At 41.0% G+C, this 14,900-nt stretch overlaps 1 protein-coding gene across 3 annotated transcripts in view; it reads right to left on the reverse strand.

The window, feature by feature from the left end:
• Fam135b (family with sequence similarity 135, member B) overlaps positions 1-14,900 on the reverse strand; it is a 298,271-nt gene that overhangs the window by 226,686 nt on the left and 56,685 nt on the right. The window contains exon 1 of one of the 3 annotated variants that reach the window (XM_005398046.2): positions 9,005-9,100. The exons of the other annotated variants lie outside the window; for them this stretch is intronic. The gene's annotated coding sequence lies outside the window, so the exon portion shown is untranslated. Of the gene's footprint in view, positions 1-9,004; positions 9,101-14,900 lie in introns of those variants that run through there. 3 annotated transcript variants of the gene reach the window in all.

Below are 14,900 nucleotides of genomic sequence, written 5' to 3' on the forward strand. Positions count from 1 at the left end.
GCTGATAGAATGTTGATAGTACAGACTAGGCTCAGGAGTTTTCTGCTGAAAAGGAGGACTACATTGGAAGTTGGATTCCAGATGATGTGTTATGACTTGGCAGAAAGTTTGTCTGCATTTTTCTCATGTCCAGAGACTTTGCCTGAGACTAAGATAAGGGCAGTAGATGAAATATTCTTGTAAAAGTTTCAAGGCAGTCTAATGTTGAGGCTGTGACATTCTGTTGTTGGGAGATTTTAGCCAGATCTGTGTTGAGAATCAAAAGTAAAGAGCCCAGCAGAATTATTTAAATATTTTGAATTTGGCCAGAAAGGAAGTGCCAGTAAACCTGCCTACTGCAAAGATAGAGCAAAGGAGATCTTGATTTCTAAAAGGAACAGAATAGAAAAGTTGGCCTGAGGGTATCACAAGAAAGAGAAGGACACCATCCTTTGCAGTCTCAAAGTTTCAAAAGTGAAAGACTTTTCTATGAGAAGAGAATCCCAGAGCACCATTGCTTCAGAAGGGTGGCAGCCTAGGGAAGCTGTTCCTTAGGATTTAGTTCACAGTCATTCAAGCCCTAAAGCCAGGAAAGAGGGAAGCTTGTCTACTGCTCCAATGAGAAGAAGACCTTGGCCGGTTTTATATGCATGCAGAATGCAAGAGTTGTTCAGTCATGAAGGCATTCACCCAGATTTCAGAAGAAGGCCTGTGAGACCAGGCAATATACTCCTGAGAAGGCAGTGTGTAAAACTACAAGTGTGAAGCCAAAGTTGCAGTGGAAATCCCAGAACTTTGAAGAAGGCAGGAATGTAGATCCTCTGAGAAAACCTACAAGGAAGGAGCAGAGCCAACCCCAGAGAGAAGCCATGGCTGCTACAATCACCACAAGTACTGTAGAGGTGGAGCCACCCAAGCCATTTAGAATTCACAACTTGCCACAGATTGGTGGGAATGCTGGAAGTGGCACTGTGAGATTTAATATTTACCCTGCAAGTCTTACTTTGTTCCCATTCCTTGTTATCTCCATTTTTAATGTTTAGAATGTCAATGTCTATCTTGAACCATTGAATGTTGGAAGTGTTTAACTTTCTTTTTATTTGAAAAGTGGTTTACAGCTAAGAGTTTGCCTTAAATCTCAGAGGGGACTTTGGACTTGGCCTTTTCAGCAACGCTGGAAATGTTAGGATTTTGGCAACTTTTAGAGATGGCCTAAATCCCATTTGCATGAAAGGATATGCATGAGTCCTTGGGGATGCAAGGTCAGAATGTTATGATTTTTGTATAGATGTCTCCCCAAAGCTTAATGCAGTCATGCAAATCAGGCTTTTCAAAGGTGGGTGTGTGTGGTGCTGAGATCAAAGATGTGTGAATAGTAAATCAGTCCACTTATTATTTTGGCACAGTTCTGGCTAGGATTAAGTATGTGAGTACTACAGCTGCCTAAGGGTGGTTAGCCTGCATACAATATGACAGAAAGTGGTTATCTTCTCCCTAACCCTTCTTGCATTTGTTGTTGTCTGCCACCATGAATAGCTGCCCAATCTGCCATGTCCTATGCTGCATTGGAGCCAGCTGATTAGGGACTAAAACTAAAAACTGTGAACTAAATAAACCTTTCCCCCTTTAACAATGGGAGTCAGGTATTTTGCCTCAGCAATGAGAAAAAAGTAACTAAGACAGGAACGTTTTCACATCCACTTTCCTAACCTTCCACCAAAGAAAGAATAATGAGCTTTAAACTCAGTAGGTCCTTAGTAATGAGACCTGGAAGCAAAGATGTGTCTTACTGTTTAATGTAATATTTTCCTACAGAGATCACAACCACCTCCATTTCCTTTCTCCAACACCAGGTGAGGAATATGTCTGAGGCACAAGAAACATCACTCCTGGATAATGCAGTTTAGGGGAACATTATATAGTTAGCAAGCTCCCCCTATCATTTCGAAGAATTTCTGTACTTCAGTGAACCTATATAGAAATTGTCAGCATCTGGAGAATTGAGATGTGGATTACCTGGGTGGGCCCTGCACCACAAAGGTGTTTGTATCCCTGCCAGAGTTAGTGCCCCTGCTATGTGTGTGTGTGAGTGTGTGCAGGAGCAAGCAAGTGAGGGGGCTGGTATAGATGTTCTCCGGGCAATAGGGCTCTTACACAGAGAAACAAGGAGAAAGAACAGCTAAGCATCAACTTCTAGTTCTTTGGGGCCTTAGATATCTGCAGACTCAAAAGCACCTGGAACACTGCATTCTCTGGTAGAATAAAGCTTTCCTTTCCACAAACACTGAGATATTTCGGGTATTGTAGTAGGTACTATAAATTCAGGGAACTTGCTGATGAGGGATTTCTCATTTCTTACAGAAAATAGAATACACATCTTCAAATAATAAAGATAAGCAACATTCTCAGGTCACTCACCAGGGACCAGATTGTACTGAGTGCTTCCCCTGCAATAACTCACCTCCATCAAAAGAGGAACGTGCTCCCTGCTGAAGATGAGGAAACCAAAGCTCATGGAAAGATAGTCACTTGCCCAAGAGGAAAGGACGGGGCCAGGACTCACCATGGTGTTCTGCCCATCGAGCTACTGCTCACAGCCACAAAGGTTCTACTCCCAATGCAAAAATGAATAATGCAAATTAGAATGAATATGTGAAGAACTAAATGTTATAGACCGAGTAGCTGTTCCTTCAAAATTCATATACTAAAGTGTTAATCCCTAATATTATGGTATTTCGATGTGCAGCCTTTGGAGTGGGGTGATTAAATCATGCAGTGAGAGCATTCATAAGTTGGAACAGCACCCTTATGAGGAAAGATGCGAGTATTGATCTTTCTACCATGAGAGGATTCAGGAGGAAGTAGTCCATGTGCAAATTGAGTCTTCTCCAGACAACAGGTCTACCAGCATCTGGTTCTTAGATTTCTTGACTTCCAGAACTGGGAGCAATAAGTGCTTGTTGTTTAAGCCCCAATGACTATGGTATTAGTTCACTCTGCCTGTGGTAGCTATTAGAGCTATCTAAACCAACTGAGACATGACAATACTTTATCTGATTGACTGCAAGTCTAAAATGCAATGATGATCACATGGGGCAACTTGTCATCAAGCTCCTCTTTAGAACCAAGCCTTCTAACTCCTTTTTCTGCTCAGCTTTTCACATGTTCAGAAGAGCCCCTGCCATCCTCTACTCCCAGGGTCCACTTGGTAGAACTAACCCTGTAGAGAGCTTATGCCAACCACCTGGGAGAGCAGCTCCAAGACATTTCTGGTGTTAGACTCTAATTTCTTGGCAGGACTCATTCAAGTGGGTCATCAAATTTTGACACAAGAACATAGAGCTGTTTGAGAGCTTGCCACATTCTATACATTTTTCTGGATCTTTCTCTGCTCCTTGCCCTCCTCCAAAGATACACCTCAGCATCTTTTGTTCATTGAACAAAATCTCCTGAGCTTGGAAATGGTATAAGGCAGAGGTGCTTGACTTTGGAGGGATATTTAGCTGGCATTTACTGGGGAAAGCCCAGGAAAGTGGTTAAATACCCTAACCTGCTCAGGACAGCCCTTCCTCAGCAGCAGTACTGTTATGGTTTGTGTCTGGGTGTCCCCCCAAAGCCTCACGTGGTCATGGGGCAGGCTTTTAGAGTTTGGTTGATTATGGTTGTGAGAGCTGCACCTGCCCTGGGGTGGATAGTTTGCATATATAAGGGAGAAAAAAAGGGTGCTTGAGGCCATTCCACCCTGGCTTTTGTGTTTGTTGTTTTGCTGTGTTCTGTGCCATGAGCTGTAGCCCTCTGCCATGTGCCAATCTGCCTTATAATCTGCCAAGTATGGACTAAAACCTCCACAAACTGTAAGCAAAATAAATCTTTCCTTCCTTAATTTTGGGCATCAGGTATTTTGTCCCAGCAACAACAACAACAAAAAAATAACCAAGACAAGTACCAAGGTTGAGAAAGCCTGGGAACATGGCATAAAGAGAAAATTACAGCTAATCTTGCATTGTTTTGAGTACTTTTTGTGTATTTAATTAACTAACTTTCAAAATAGCACTATGAATTTGGTACTGTTACAATTCAATTTAAATAAGAAAATGGAAGCTGGAGAGTTTATTTCAGTTTTCCAAGGGCATAGAACTGGGACTTAAGCCCCTAAGTTCATCCTCAGGGCCCACACTGTAAGCTCTCCTGAAGACTTCTCTTCATAGTAGAACATAACACTGTCCATGTTTTATCCTGGAGGGTGGTATAGAAGGTAATGCAGGCCAAATAACCAATGCCAGAGCATAGGAGATGGTACATGGAGTTTCCAGTGAGAGCAAGGCAGACTTAGTGGCAGCAGATATCTCATTCAGTGGTGCTTAGCTATTACTACCAGAACTGGCTCCAGGAAAAAGGGTGATAAGATTGAGTTGACTTTCTCAGTGGCATAAGCAGATTATTGAGTGGGATTTGCATGAATATTATTAAATGCAATGCAGAGAATGCATAGGCTGACCTTAAATTGGCTCCAGGGACCCCAGTTCCTTGACTCTGCCTCTATATTATCTCCTCCAAAGATCACAAGGATTGTGGGTTTTGCCTCACTTGCTGTCTCCTGCTATCTCTGATAAAAGCCAGGTGCCATGCTGTGAGATGTCTTAAGGAAAAACCTGAGGATGCTGTCAGCCAGCAGTCTGCAGTAACTGAATCCTGCCAGCAACCATTTCAGGAACTTGAAAGTGCCTCTTCATTCAGAGGACTGCCATATTTTAGTTGCAGCCTGGAAGGAGTATTGGACTAGATCAACTGGCTAAACCACACGTGGATTCTTGATTATAAATATTGTGCAATAATGTGTACAGCTTTTTGTTCTTACCCTTTGGGGAAAATTTCCACACTTTGACAGGATAACTAATATAATGCATATCAGGCTTCACTTGGTTCTAACTCCAATCATCTCCAAAGTAACCAGTTATCCTAGGGAACCACAATGCAAGTAGATTCTGATTGCACCATGTCTCCACCTTACCCCACACCTCTCTTCTCACACCAGCCATGAGCTAGCATCAATGTCCATTTTGCAGGGAATTAAACTTGTTGTGGATTCAATGGTTGACCAAAGGCAGAAAGGAGCAATGAAGAAGTGATTTCTCCTTGCTTGCCACCTGGAATAGACATCCCGAGATGCATTTCATACTCAGCCCCTGCTCTGTACCACAAACAGTAATGGAGATGTGGTACCTGAGAGATACCTGCAGCAGGTCCACTGTATCCGTACTCATCCCCCAGTCTGACATCACTGGTGCCATTCAGATGGCAACTGACTCACGTCACTGTGTATTGGACAGCTTGTGAGATGACAAGGAGGTGACAAGCTTGTAGGATTCATGCAGAATAAACTTGGGAATATCAGGTGATCAGGGCCCTCACCAACAGTATCACTGTAGCTAGTCCAGAAACTCTCACCTGCTGACACAGTACCTATCAAGCTGACTATATTTTCAAGAACAAAAGCATGAGGGATCCAACATTCTGTAACTTTAAAAATGTCTGGAAATGTCAGTGACTGTAAAAGAATGAATAACTGTAATGATTTAATATGCTAGTCCACTTAAATCCCCCATACACATATACACACACCAACACACCAACACACACACACACACACACACACACACACACATATCCCTCAAATATTGGAAGCATATTACCACTTGAATCAATCTGTTCAGTTCGACCCTAGCAACAAATAGGATTTTTGATGCTAGCTTTAAGTGCCCTGTGATAAGTCACTTAACCCAATAAGCTTCAGTTACATTGTGTGTAAAACTGAAACTCTAACAGGTTTGCACACCCTTCACAATGGTAGTGACAGTGACAGGCAATAATATTATTGGAAGAAAACTACAATAATGACAGGCATTTCTGCCAGTGCAGACTGTTGTTCCTATGCTACAGTCCAGTTCATTTGGGGCAATAAGGCTTTCTGCGTTCCCCACAACTCTCTGGGGAGTGGTACATTGCAACTAGAGACATAAAAAGAAAGAAGTTGTTCCTTAATTTAAACTTCAAAATAAGCTTTTGAATTTAGTAGGAAAATGAAAATGTAAGGGTGGGTAATTAGGAGTCTCAAATGCCTAGGAATTTGGCTATGAATGACAACTTTAGATTGTTAAGTGATTAATCTTTTTCCCTTTCCCAACCCCAAATCAGTGTGAACTCTGTTGGTTCTAGGGTAATTTGAGAGAGTTGTAAAGAAAGAGAAGCTGGCTGTAGCTCTGATGTGTTTTCTGGTAAGGGGCCCATGCTCTTCTCGTACGCTGAGACTTGGCTAAACATGCTCAATATAAATAAAGAAAGAGGATTCAGAAGAATCCCAGTGCAGAGAGGATCTGTGTCATCAGTGGGTCAAGCTGGGGTACACAGCAGATTTCCTAAGATTCCCAGCCACCAACTTCTTTCCTATCAAAGGAACTTAAAGATCCCAGAGAGCCAGAAGTGAAAATCCAGGGACAAAGACAAGAAAATTACAAATGAGGATCCTATGAAAAGCATAAAGCCTAAAGGCTGATGAGGTCAGATACTGATGATTAAAAGCTAAACACACACACATATTCTTGAGTCCCTATCCTCAGGCTGTGGCTTTCTGTAAGCCTGAGAACTTAGATTCAACCTTGTAAAAAAATGAGAAAATCTGAATTCTTTTGCTGTTTTTATCTATAGCCTGGAGGTTACAACAGAAATGGGATTCACTTACAGAAAAACATTTTTGTAAATCTGAGTTGCTGAGTTATGTCATCAAAACCTGAAGGACCTTACACAGACTGTGACCCAGCACAGGTGTCTAATGAGAAGCAGCTCCCCTCTCATGTGAGCAGCTGACCCTGACCTTCCCACATGCTCTCACTGAACCAAGGTTAGCTATCCATGGTGACAATGACAAAGCATTTATTCACACAATCTCTGCTCAGGAGGGGTTGAGCTGCAGGGCAGCGCTTTCAATTTAAAGCTCAAGAACAAAGACCTAGGGAGGGAGAGAGAGAGAGCTCTACACACAGAAATGTAGCAGAAAAATAAAGTGGAAATTAGGGTCCAGTGAATCCATGCCATACTCCTTCCATTCCCCAAAAGTCTTCCCAGGGAACAGAGGTAAAGGTCACATGTAGAACACCAGGGATTGAGGTCATTGAAGACAGAGAGCCAAGGGGTAGTTAATCAGCATGAGGAGCCAATTCATTGATGGCCCCAAAATCAATCCTATTACTCTGCAGACTCCCAGAATGAGCAACATCGACAGATTAACTTCTCTAACCAGTCATAGTCCCACAGGTCTCTCTCCTGAAATACGTCTTCATGCAAACACCTCCTTATCAAATTATTCCATTGTTTCCCAGGTTAAGAAACTAGAGTCCGCATTCTCTGGCATAACATTCAAGGGGTCCACTGATCTGGCTTTGGTGCATTTTCTAAGCCTCCTCTCCCTTCCGATGGCCCAGTTATAGTTGGTCTTCAATCTTCTGCCAAGTCTGCCATGCTCTCTCCTGTCCTCCTCCATGGAGGAAAACCCTGCCAAGCTTATGAGATGCAGCCTGGATGACACATTCCCTGCTTGTCCTTTCTCTATGCCTCCAACATACATAATATGAGAATCCTGCAGCAGAGCAGCAGAGAGGTTAGAGCCAGTAATTTAGTCAAACAGACCTACCACTTGTTCATTGTGTGATCCTGGGAATATCTCCTGACCTCTTTGAGCCTTTAATTTGCAAAAGGAGATATCACTTTAGTCATCTTCTATGGGTGATTGACTTTGATAACACATAATACTTGTCCATGTTTCATTCCATCTTCTCTAATATAGGTAAAATAAGATTATTATATGAACAGTTATATTTTAATGTCTCATTTTCATCTTGTTTTATTATCCTTTTAGTCTTTCCTCTTTCTCTGCACTATATTAGTCAGAAGGGTCAGATTTGTATCTTGTTCATTCGCTCATTCAGAAATTAGTCATTAAACGTCAGTATATGTCAGGTAGCCCTCTATACACTGGAGATTATGAGCTGAAAACAAAACTCTTCAGTCCTGTGCTGAGCAACTGTCCTTTGTATTTAAGAAGAAAAATATGTAGACATGTTTACTTCCCATATACTTTAAAACTTTAGCTCATTGGTCCACAAAATCTGGGAATTTCTTTTCTCAAAGTGAGCCTTCCATGATGTAACTTTGTCATCAATCTAAATAATGTCTGTGCATAATTTCAAAAAATACTTACAACTCCCCAGTGAGCTCTCCATTTTTACAGTAGAAAATTGCGATCCAGTGAGTTTAGGTCACTTGTTCTGGGATTAAAAAGTAGGAATTGATAGTACTAGGATTCAAACTTAGTTATGTCCAGGCCCAAAATTCCTTCCTTTTCTACTACATTATTAATGCCTCTTCTTAATTGAATAGTGAAACTAGTCATTGACTACATAAATGCATTGGTGAGTGGAATCCAAGAGGGGAGATTTTCAGGGTCTCATTTTGGATATTTTTTTCTAAAATTGGAATCCATGAGAGTTTTTGAACCATACATTCTGTTGAATTTTATGAATATTATTTATCAGGTGGTTTTTATAGCAAGCCTACAGCACACTGCTAGCACATAACCTCTTCAATGTTCAACTAGCCATATTTCATCCCACTGACTTGTCTTTCACTTCAAAAGATGTCTTTCACAAAAGGGTCCCACAGCTATGTTAGACCAATAACATCATCATCATTACCTTTTATTTAATTTCAAAAGTATGTACTTCAAGTATGTGCTATTAACATTAAGAGCTGGCACTGAGTGAGTATTCACCAGCCAACAGGAACTCTCTATAATATTTTACCCACATGGTTACATGTGATTCTTATACCTCTGGAATTACTCCACTACTACAAATGAAAAGGACTCAGGGAACAAGCAAGCTCACGAAAATTGAAACACAGTGAATGAGAAGGAGGGCATGATCCTAAGGCACACATTTTTAGGTACTGTGTTTCAGCCACAAGTACTTACGCAAGAACTTTGAAAGCCATTGGTAAGACGATAAGTATCCCTCTAAAATGCAGCTGGGATATGGAGACAGTGCTCCCTCTTGCATTCCTACAGTTGAGCAGAGTGAATGCAGCTCTGATTCCAAAGGATACCTTCTAGAATGGCTATATTAGAATGCATATTGTTAGGAAAGCCCCACTCATTGGCTAGATTGAGCATTCCATTTAGAATGGCTTGGCAACATGTAGAAGGAAGCAAGAACAAGCCTCAATTCGTTCACCCTATTTAGAGCAGGACAGCACAGATCCAGCACAGAGAGGTGTGACTTTCCCTCCTGGCCCATCTCCTAGTGTGCACCCTGAGTTTCCAAATAAGCCACTAATTGTTGGAACTGTCCTCGGTGCTGAAACCACACAAAGAAATGAGGGGTAGTTTGCTCCATCCTGAAGTTCAAAGGAAGGGGAGAGTACTCATGTAAAACATCATGTACAGCAACAAGAAATCTGAGCTGCAAATTTATGCACCAGAATATGAGGACACAAAACAACAGTTATAGGAAAAGACTTCCAATTTCATTTGGAATGTGGTACAAACAAATTAAATCATAATATGATAACACTTCAGATTGATCAGGTTGACTAAAATTAAAGGGGTAGACAAAAACAAGTGCAGGTAAATATGTGACATAAGTACAAATTGTTATTTCTACTTTGGCAAACTATTTGGCAGTACTTACTGGAACTAGAATACTCATATCCCATTATATAACTGTGCCATCAATAGCAGATACTCAGCAGACTTGAATACACTTAAGCATTAAAAGATAGGCAGAAGAATATTACTATCATTTTCCTATAATGCTTAAATACTCATAATTACATAGGTCTATTAGAATAGGTAAATTGGTTGTAATCTATGATACTCTGTTACATGACAAGGCAGAAAATGAACTATAAGTATACATAGCAAAGTGAATAAATTAAAAAACAGTATGTGAGCAAAAAGAAGCCAGACACAAAAGAATGCACATGATATGATTCCACATGTATTTTTTTTCAAAACTAGTAAAGACAAATGTAAGGTATCAGAAGTGAGGAGAATAAACACCATTAGTGGGGAGAGGGTTGATTGAAAAGGGGCATGATGGAGATTTCTGGGGTGTGGGTGGTGTTCTACTTATTGATCTAAGGGACTGGCTAAACTGGATAACTGATTTTGGGAAAGTTTCTCAAGGATGTGTAATATATATGAATTTTACAATATATTTTGATAAAAATTTTAAATCCATGGCATTGACACTTTTGAAATACACTTTTTTACTTGACTTCTCCAAATTTCCTGTTCTTAAACAAAAACTACACTTGAAAGACACAGGTTGAATTTTTTGAGCCTTCACCTATAAGACAGGAATTATGAAATCTACCTTACAAAGTAGATGTGCCCATTACACAAGGGTACCCACACTTTCAAAATTGGCCAGTGCTGTGTGTGAGTAGAGCAATGTTATTCCTTTAAGGTATGACCATTCCACGCTTGGGAGTACATTAGCAGTATCCTCCAATTCTATACACACACATGTCCTATAACATACCTGTGCTGACCTAGCTCTGAAACATAAAGTATTGAAATACATGCTACATCATTTCCTGATAATTTCCCACATTTCAACTTATTTTGTGTGGCATCCCCTAATGCATCTTCCATTCTTTCCTTAACAAAGGACCAATTCATGCAAATTACACTCTTTTTGTTTCTACATCTTATCTTGACCCAGATTGTCCAGACTGCTTGAAATTCCTACCTGATCAATGTTTCCAATGCATACATTTCTCAAAGCCCACACACTCCTAAGTTCCTCAAAATCTTCTTGCTACTTTTGCTTCTTATTATATTTTGTTTACTTCTCCAGTAATAATTGCATCACCGCCATAACAGGCTTCCAATATTAGGTGTCAATCACATGTCAAGCCCTAGGGTAAGTGTTTTACATCAACTTGTAATCCAATCGTTTGTGAAAAACTCTGGATACATTCTTGATTTTAATAAATTATGAAACAAATTAACCAGAACCACTGGAATTAGATGTTGTCATTGCATTTTAAAAACTAAGTATTAGACACAGTTGAGAACTTTATGGCTTGGAGTTGAAAGCCAGAGCTAGCAGGCAGCCTGCAATGCTTTTCTTTTTTGGTGGGGGAGGGAGTTACTGGGAATGGAATACAGGACCTCACGCTTGCCAGGCAGGCACTGTGCTGCTGAGCTATATCCCCGGCAGCAGACTGCAACGCTGAATGATCTGCCCCAAACTATCTTAGCTTGTCACTGATTGCCGAAAGTATGAACCCACAACACGGTCGATTCAGGCATTAGAATATCTCAGCCTGCAACATTACTGTGATATGTGTGTTTACAACAAAGCAAGGGAAACAGTGGAAGAAATCTACTTCAATGCCTAGCACATTGTATAATACCTTGTTTAATAGAGGAATCATAAATTTGGAAGACTAAATCTGAAGACTATTATCTGTAGCTGCCAACCTACCTGTGCTACTTCACGTTTCTATAATAGGACAAAAAGTATTCTCAATTTGCAGAACTGCTAACCATGGCTCAGAGAGGTCAAGTACTTACTGAAGGCAACACAGCAAGTAGTAGCAGTAACTGGGTTTAAGACCCATTGATTCTTCATACTTCTATGCCAGGCTTTTTCCACCACAAAACCTCCTTAAAGATAAAGATATCTGTGAGCTTTAGCAGGGAGCACTGCTAATTTCATAACAGAAGTTCTAATGAAGTCACACTTCTTTTTTTAATAGGCATTATTCTTAGGCTTGTTTTATTTCTGCTGTTTTGGATGCAGGTTTCTATTCATCCTTGAAAGCCTAATTCAAACATCTTATTCTCTAGAAAGTTTTATCAGTTTTTAAACTCTTCTAATGCATTCAACAAACTGCCCTGGAGGACTCCTATGCAGGAGGCAGTAAGTAAGATGTTAGGGATTCAGTACTGAATAAAAAATCATACTCTGCCTGCCTAGAGCTTACACGGCTGAAAGGCACACACAATGCCCTCTAATGCAACTTCTAGCTGTGGTAAATGCCATGAGTAAAAAATATAGGGAGTTTAAATGTGTACAATAGGGCACTGAATGTCATAGAAGACTTCCTGGCACTCAGGCAGAGATAATTAACCCGAGGCTATGGCCCTCTGGGCCTGCACTCACTCTGCTGGCAGTGCTTTATTTTCCTCTTGTCCACAAGTAACACGACGACAAATCCATGTCTTATTCACATGCCATAGAAAGCTTGCATGGCTTATTACAGGTGGCCAACAGATCTCACAACCTGGCTTTTATGATCATCACTGCAGTATTATCTCTGCTATCTTGGATACTGCCATTACTACTAGTGGAAAACGCAGGAGGTGTCTGAGTGAACTTGAGCCTCGTGTGATGAAGACTATTTTAACTGCACCTTCTTGGCATCTGAAGAGTGAAAGCAACAATTTGTTGATGACAAAGAAATGAAAAAGCTGAATACACCCAACTCCTTCCTTGAAATGCTAATTTGCTTTCAAAGCCTCTTCTTCAGTTCCTTTATAGCAATTTCACAAGTTATGGCTTTTGTTAATGACTTTGCAAGGCCAATTTGATGATTATGATTTATTTTAAGCCTGGTTAGAACAGTAGCATAAAAGCAAGCCGGCACAGACAGGGATGTCACTGGCCCATCCAGAGTGGAGAGCACAGATGCTACCTTGGCAAGACAAGACATTTGCTCATAGGAGATTTCAAAATGAGAACTGGGCTTATTTTCCACCCAGAATGCCCCTTGCAGAAATCCTGCCTCACCACCATCATTGAAAAGGAACTCCCTGAGGGCTAAGAGGATACATTTCAAATTGTACAGCAAGTGAGAGACAAAACTGATATCTTGGTCTCCCAGGGTATTTTGGCCCCAGTTTTATAAAATAAAAATTCCTCCTATCGTGTCCAGTTATTTTAATAATGCACCGGAAGTATGAAATTCCAGCCTGTGTGTGTGTGTGTGTGTGTGTGCGCGCGTGCGCGCACACGCACGCACACGCACGCGCACTTGCAGAGGGGGGTGCTTGCTAGAGAAAGACTACATCAGTTTTAATTTTAGTGTAGATTTTTCTGCATGGCATGGCGCTTGATCCCCTTACCCTCTTTCCCATGCTGCCTCCCTCTGCTCCTTAGGGCGCTGGTTCTGAGATGAGCTGCAGCAGTGACATAAGCATCTTCCTATTCTCATGCTGTGCACACTGCCATCTGAACTAGTGACAAGAGCCAGTCCTTATCCATACCTGTTAGGAGCCACACCCAGAAAGATCCTACGCACACCCTTCTCAAACCCAGCTGAACACTGCTAGGACATTCAGCACACACTGCAAATGTCCATTGATGCATACCATTACCCTCAAAGCTGTCACTATTTTGCTTGCCCCAATTATGGGGAAGCAGTAGTTTGAGCAGAATGCAACCTGGCAACTCTAACTCTGGCTTGAGCTCTCTCAACTGTGTACAGAATGTGCTGCCCTGCACATAGCCTCTGTCCTGCTTTGTAGTCAGAGTGCAAGCTGACCCTGCCCTCAGAAAGGAAACATTCTTCGGAGTGAAGCTGGAATTGGTGAGCCTCTCAAGGGCCTGTCTTGGAAGGTAACCAGCATCACTTCTGCTGTGTTCTATTTTTCAAGTCAGGGGACAGCACTGGCCCAGATTCAAGAGAGGAGAAAAAGGTTCCTTCTCTCACTGGAGCAGTGGTAAGTTCAACTGGTGAAAGAGCAGGTGAGGTGAGACAGGAAATATCATTGCAGGCATCTTCAGAAATAAAACATACCGGACTATAAAGGTGGGGTCATGTTCCTTGAAGTCAAACATTTCAAATCTACCATTTTCTCTCTGTCTGTGGAAAATCATTTTACCTCTGAGCCACAGAATCATCCTCTCTAAAGTGAATGTAATAGCATCTACCTCACAGAATTCCTTAAGAGAATACATAAAATAATGAATAAAAGAAGCTTCCCACCATGACCCACACAGAGCAAAACTCTAGAAGGAGCTGCTGCTATTGGAGTGGTCTGAGACAGTAATTTATTATCCAAATCTAGATACTTTTCAGAATAAAAGGAAGAGTAAGCTGCTTGGTAGAATCTAATGAGGGATAACACATGTACACACAAGAATTTATATTCACCTCCAGCCAACATTCTCCTTAACCACTGAAATGAGGAAAATCAAATGAAAACTGAAATTGAAAGAGATTAACTCATCCAAGTTCACTCACTCACACACAGTTGCTCACTCAGGGATTTCCTTTTCTGTCAAACACTGAACAAGAAATGCATATCCTCGCTATATTAGGGCTTAGTCTGGGGACAAAGAAGCTAACTTACCAAACAAGTAAGTAAGTAATTTCTTATAATATGGCTATTGAGTACATGAATCTGTAAAGGAAGAGAAAATACATCAGAGGGCACAGTGCATGAAAGAAAGAGAATTCTGACTCAAATGACTGAGACCAGTGCTCTATACTGTTTTTGTGGGCCTCACATGACATCTGTAAACAAAGTTTTATTGAAACAGAGAGTCACCTGCTTGCACATTCTTCACAGCTGCTGTTATGTTATGAGTATGGCACTGATTACTGGCAAGCAAGTGCATGGTCTGCAAAGTTGAAAATATTTCCTATCTGATTTTTACATGAAAGCTTTCCTTACCCCTGGATTAAACAATAGATAAAAGAGTCACCTGCCATAACGAAAGATTTAATGCAAGATGATACCATGAGATAGATCACTGCTGTCAAGGGGACTCAGGCTTCCCTTTCCATTTTGTGAGCTACAGGTTACAGCTTTTGCCAAGGTTGCATCCCTTTAAGTTTGCAAGGTGAATATA

The sequence above is a fragment of the Chinchilla lanigera genome, unplaced genomic scaffold (assembly GCF_000276665.1).
Source record: "Chinchilla lanigera isolate Chin_1 unplaced genomic scaffold, ChiLan1.0 scaffold00060, whole genome shotgun sequence".
Lineage (NCBI taxonomy): Eukaryota > Metazoa > Chordata > Mammalia > Rodentia > Chinchillidae > Chinchilla > Chinchilla lanigera.